We start from the raw sequence: 6000 nt of genomic DNA, 5'->3' as shown, positions 1-6000 counted from the left end.
AGCTCCTGCAGGCAGGGAGGGACTGTTGCTAGGGGACGTGCACAACCTAGCGTCTCCAGCCTCGACGGCGGCGCTACCGGGGAACGCCGCAAGTGCTCGTGGCCGCAGCACCCGGCTGTCTCTCTTCCTCGGTGGGGCCCTGCTGCCCCGCCTGGCTAGCGGTGGGGATGCGGGACGCCGCCGGCGCGGGACAGCCCTCCCCCACCCGGTTCCCACACTAGCTCCCGCTCCCGTGGCGCCGGAAGTGACGCGCGCTAGGCTGAAAAATGGCGGCACTGGCGCTCGACCAGGGGGAAGGTAAACACCCTCCAGGCCGCGCGCTGGCCCCCTCAGGGCCCCTGCTGGCGCCCCGAGGGGGGCCTTCAGGGCCTGCTCTCCACCCGCTGGCTTCCCAACCTCCTCCCTCTCTCCTAGCTAGGCGGGCTTCCGCTTAGAGACGGTGGCGCACGGGGCCCCCTGCCGGCCGGCCCCGCCTCCCTGGGCGGGCCCCGGGCGGCTCCCGCGGCCCACAGGGGGCGCGAGGCCCGGAGAGGCCCCTGGCTCGTGGCCCCGCACGCCCCGCCCCTTGCCCGCCCCTTTCCCGCCTTCCTCCACCCCCGGCGTGGGTGATCCTGAGGCTCGGCGCGCTTCGGGGCAGAAGCCCGGAGACGCCGTCGTCGACTCCGCCACCCTTGACTCTTCTCTTGCTGTCCACGGCCCCTCAGCCCCTTCCCCCGCTCGTGGCCCCAAGTCGGCCCTCCCGCTGAGCCCCGTTGGGCCCTGCGAGGCCCTCCGGCGTTGGCAAGGCCGGCTCCGGCCCCGACGCCGTGCAGCCTTGCGCCTAGCCCGACTGTCTGGACTCGCGACTCAGTGCTGTCTTCTTTCCCAGGACTGGTTCCGAGGGGGCCGCAGGCACGCAGACTCGCCGCCCGCCGGAGCGCTCCTGCCCGGCCCGGGAGCGGCCCCTTGTAGACGTTGGAGGAGCTTGTCGAGTGCCGTCCCGGCGCCCGACCGCCCACCGTTCGGCCCGCTGGCCCGCTTCTTCCTGATGCAGACTGCCGTCCACTAGAGGCTGGACAGGACCCCCGAGGTGCGTAGCCGCCCCTGGCCGCCGGCCTGCGGAACCCGGGCTTCTCCCGCGGCCCCGAGCAAGGCGCGGATTCCGTGGCCCTCTGTACAGATCGAGTCAAACATTTGGTAGACGCCGGGACCTAATTTGTCTATGAGTTGACTTAAATTGTTTGAAATGTAATTTTTTTTTTTTTCAGAGAGAGAGAGAGAAAAAAAGGAAGAAGAATAATTCAGCCATTTTTTTGCAGCACACAGCTGCAGGTACCATGATTATTTCCCCCCTAACCCGTTCCTTCCCTTTAAAAATTCTATTTACGCCTGAAATAGAACTATGCCAAATATGAGGCATAAAACATGGAATGGGAAGGTCTGGGTTCGACTGGGTAACTGAGAAAATCGCGTGTTGAGCCTCGCTTGGTTTCTTATATATGAAATCTAGCCAGTAATACCCACATCATAGAGTAGGAAGGACTATATGAGGTCATATATGTGAAAATAATCTATAGCTGTTAAGTGTTGTAAAAACGTAAGGCCATTTTTTAAGTAACCTTTGCCAGAGTGGTTAATGTTGTAGTGGCTAACTGTTGCTGCCTCTTTATTTCTATATTATAAGTATAAGCAAATAAGTATGGAATAGAAAAGCAGTGCAGAGAATCCATAGATATATAATAGTCACGTTGCTTGGCCTTCCTCCTACTAAACGCTAACTGCTTATTTAAATAACGGTATTCTTTAATTCAAATTTAATGTTACTGTAGGGCTTTGCTTTTCATCATCTTAGGTCGCTGAGGCCCCTATTCTTACTCAGAATATTTATTAACACCTTGCGTTTGTTTAGTCTTTTATATTTTCTGAATTTGTCTTCTTTTGTTAATGTGATTAAATTTTAATTTAGAAAATGCTTTTTAAATGTATATGCCCTGATTTTAATGTCTGTTTTTCATATCTAGGGAACAGGATGCCTGAATACCTCTACCCATTTGAAAATTGTTTTTGAAGAGCTTATAAATGCAGTCATGTTTCTGTGATTCTTAATAGATCTAAAAACGTAGAGAAAATTTCAGCTTTTTGACACTTAATGTAATATTTATGTAATTTTTCATTTTTAATAACCACAACACTTAGTAGGTGCTTCAAGTTACTATCAGTGATGAGGATGTTAATTTCTACTCTCTACTGCTGATTAATTTGGAGAAAACATAGAATAGTAAATATTTGTGGTTTAAAAATTAAATTTATTTGCCAGAATTTGTAAGTGTAACAGATCAGTGTGGAATCATACTTACTTGGCACATCAAAAACGTAGTATGGGTTGGCTTAAAAATGGTCCACAAAAAGTGAAGAAGCTTTTTTGGGGTATATTATTTTTAGCTAACAAATGGTTTTCTGAGTAGTTACATGTTTTATTAGATTTATAATTCTCTAGTTCAATATCAGTTGTCTTCCAGGATATGCTTTTGTGTTTTGTAAAAAGGCAGAATAATAAGGCAGGATTAAAATTGCAAGAGGAAGAACCTACTTTAAAGTGGTTGTTTTTATACATTGGCCTTATCTCTTGTCCTGAAGATAAAATTTTGACAAATCACTGCTTTATTGGGAATTTCAGGATTTGACCTCTGTCTTGATTTGGGTTATCTAGGGCTAAAATCTTGGAACCAGGGCTGGCTTGGTTTCATGGGTGTTCAGAAGGAACCCATACTTGTTTTAAAAACTTGCATGTAAAACTGGCATTGTACAATGTAAAGGTGAATGGTAAAATTCATACTAATAATTTAAATTTTTAATTTTTCTTAGAATGACATAAAGCAGCAAATAAAAACATCGTGACAAGTCAAGAGACTGAAGAAAGGAAAAAACTTTATATTTTAGTACCTTTAACAACATTTTTTTCCTGCTTTTGAACAAGGCCCCCCCCCCCCCAAATGATATTGCTGGCTCATTGTCAAGTTTGGCCTTTCCCATTGCAAATGTTTTGAGAGTGAATAGCTTAACTGTGAGGAAAATGAACCTTTAGTTTGGAGAGGAGTGTGTGTGGATTAATTTATTAGCATATATTTCATTTCAGTCGGAATGCTGTAGCTCCTGTGGGGTTTTTTTTTTTTTTAATTGAAGAGCAATGAAAAAGAGTCATTGATGAGACAGTGTAGAATAGTGGTTAATCAGGAAGGCTCTGAAGTCAGGGAGACCCCAGCTCCACAACTGATTAATAATCATAGTCTTGGCAAGTTACTTAACCTCGGAGCTTTGATTTTTCTCATCTTTGAATCAGTAATGGTTATAGAACATGGAGGGTTGTAAGGATTAAATTTATCTATTCATCCAAGTATTTATCAAGCACTTCTTAATGTGCTGAGCACTGTTCTAGATGCTGTGGATACATCAGTCAGTGAAACAAAAAATATTATTATATTTTTTGTAGTAATGAGGATTTTTTGTGTGCTAGTAAAGCACTCTACTACTGAGATACATCTCCAGCCCTTTTTTAAAACTTTATTTTGAGACAGGATCTGGCTGAGTTGACTAGGCTAGCCTCAGCCTCCTGAGTAGCTGAGATTATAGGTGTGCACCACTGTGCCAGGTGAACAACAAAGATATTTGAAGCAAAAAGTTAATACATAAAATAGCTAGCCTACCCCACCATACTGTGGAGAAAAATAAAGCAAAGAAGATGGGGATTATCTGGTAGATAGGTTGGGTCAGGTTTCGAAATTGTAAGAGCGTATTTGGGGAAATGACACTGAAGTAAAGATCTGAAGGGAGAGGTAAGTATCTGGATAGAGTGATCCAGGCAGCAGGAACAGCAAGAGGCCTTAAGGTGTGAGTGTGGCTGTTTTTCAAGAAATAGCAGCAATAGGGAGTAGAATAAAAGGGTGTTATTGCTATTTTTGGATTTTAGGAATTATTGGAACAATTCTCATAGGTCATCTCTGTCATGACTATATTGTATTGCTGTGGGTCCAAAGTGGAAGACCTGTTTGGAATTAGAAATTTTCTTTGCATATACTGGGAAAGCACTCAACCACTGAGCTATATCCCCAGCCCAGAAATTTTAACTTTGGAATAAAGAAGCTAGAAGCAGGGCGTGGTGGTGCCTGCCTATAATCTCAGCAGCTGGAGGGGCTGAGGCAGGAGGATTTCAAGTTCAAGACCAGCTTCAGTAATTTAGTGAGCCCCTAAGAAACTCAGCGAGACCCTGACTCTAAAATAGAAAAAAGAGCTGGGCATGGGACTCAATGGTTAAGCACCCCTGGGTTCAACCAATCCTCTATACCAAAAACAACAACAACAACAACAACAACAAAAAACCCACAAACCTAGAAAAGGCAAAGTGTGTTCTCAGTTTTCTCTTTTTTAATATAAAAGATTCTTAAAGCTTATCTGGCTGAATCGTTGAAGCAAGTAAAAAGAGATAGAAAAATTATCCTTTGTCCTTGATAAGATCTTTGAATTTAGTTAATGATTCTGCATCATGGGCTTTAAAAATTTGCAGGAAATAAGAACAGATAGAAAAATTATCCTTTGTCCTTGATAAGATCTTCAAATTTAGTTAATGATTCTGCATTGTGGACTTTAAAAAATGTTAGGAAATCTGTAACATCAAGACCTTACAAAGATTTAGTTTTGTTGTATAATTTTCTGAGAGAACTAACATGCTGACATTATAGGATCTGTGATTTCATGTTAGAATATAATTTAGAAGATTTGGGGGGGTTTTCACCAATAGAGGCTTTTCCTAGAATTCTCACTGGATCCAGTCTCTAAAGGTTAGGAAAGCTGTTTTCCATGACATCACTTTTGGACTACTTCTACTTGTAGTGAGGAATAAGCAGAAGAGCATTAAAGTCTTCTGATGAAAAATAGCATTGAAGCAGGATTTTTTTTTTGTTAGAAGTTTTCTTGTATTACAGGATAACTAAATGCTTACGCATACCCGAAATATGAAATAATTTGGTTACTGGGTGCCAGCCTAGAGGCTAGAGGACTCAGAACCTTTTTTTTTTTTTTTGGGCAGGGGTACTCTGGGGATTGAACCCAGGAGCACTTTACCACTGAGTTACATCCTCAGCCTTTTTTTTTTTTTTTTAATCTTGAGAAAGCTGAGGCTGGCTTTGAACTTGGGATCCTCCTGCCTCAGCCTCCTGAATGACTGGAATTACAGGCATGCCCCACTGTGCCCAGCTCAGAAACTTCTTAATAGTGTAGTTAAATGGTCATTTGCAATTTGATACTGAGTTATAAAACTATTTCTTACAAAAGAGTTTCCAGTATCAAACAAAATTATACAGTCCTCTTCCCATATTAAACTGAGTTGTTTCTTAGTTTGAGCAGTGTATCTGAGGGCAAAATCACTGCTAGAAAAGTCTTTCAATTTTTTTCTTTTCTTTTAGACTTGTAAATTGGTAAGTTGCCTTAAAGATTGTTAAATTTGGGCTGGGGATGTGGCTCAGTGGTGGAGCACTTACCTGGTATGTGTGAGGTACTGGATTTGATCTGCAGCACCACATAAAAATAAATACACAAAAAGTATTGTGTCCATCTATAATACACACACACACTCTCTTAAAGAGATTGTTAAATTTAAAATTACTTTGTAGCTTATAGAAATTGGGAAAATATTATGATTCAGAAATTTTGTTTTTATACATAGTAAGTCTTGCATTCTTTTTGTTGTTGTTGTTGTTTGGTATTGTGCTTAACAACTGAGCCACATTCCCAGCCCATTTTATTTATACACACACACACACACACACATATATATATATATATATATATATATATGTATATATATGATATATATATGATTGAGATATATATACTGGAAATTGAACTCAGGGGCACTCAACCACTGAGCCACATCCCCAGCCCTATATCATATTTTATTTAGAAACAGGGTCTCAGTTGCTTAGTACCTCGCCATTGCTGAGGCTGTCTTTGAAGTCGGGATCCTCC

The 6000-nt window shown here is 42.9% G+C and overlaps 1 protein-coding gene across 2 annotated transcripts in view; it reads left to right on the top strand.

Annotated features, from left to right (window-relative positions):
• The first annotated feature begins 575 nt into the window (after positions 1 to 575).
• The window catches only part of KLHL15 (kelch like family member 15), a 43587-nt gene continuing 38162 nt past the window's right edge, over positions 576 to 6000 (top strand). Inside the window, exon 1 of one of the 2 annotated variants that reach the window (XM_081278366.1) lies at positions 576 to 1069. The gene's annotated coding sequence lies outside the window, so the exon portion shown is untranslated. Of the gene's footprint in view, positions 1070 to 1245; positions 1312 to 6000 lie in introns of those variants that run through there. The other variant, XM_081278367.1, reaches the window with a different exon arrangement.

This window comes from Spermophilus citellus (genome assembly GCF_964194105.1).
Source record: "Spermophilus citellus genome assembly, chromosome: X".
Classification (NCBI taxonomy): domain Eukaryota; kingdom Metazoa; phylum Chordata; class Mammalia; order Rodentia; family Sciuridae; genus Spermophilus; species Spermophilus citellus.
Note: the sequence above shows the minus strand (reverse complement) of the source record. Positions and strands in the feature narration are given on the sequence as shown.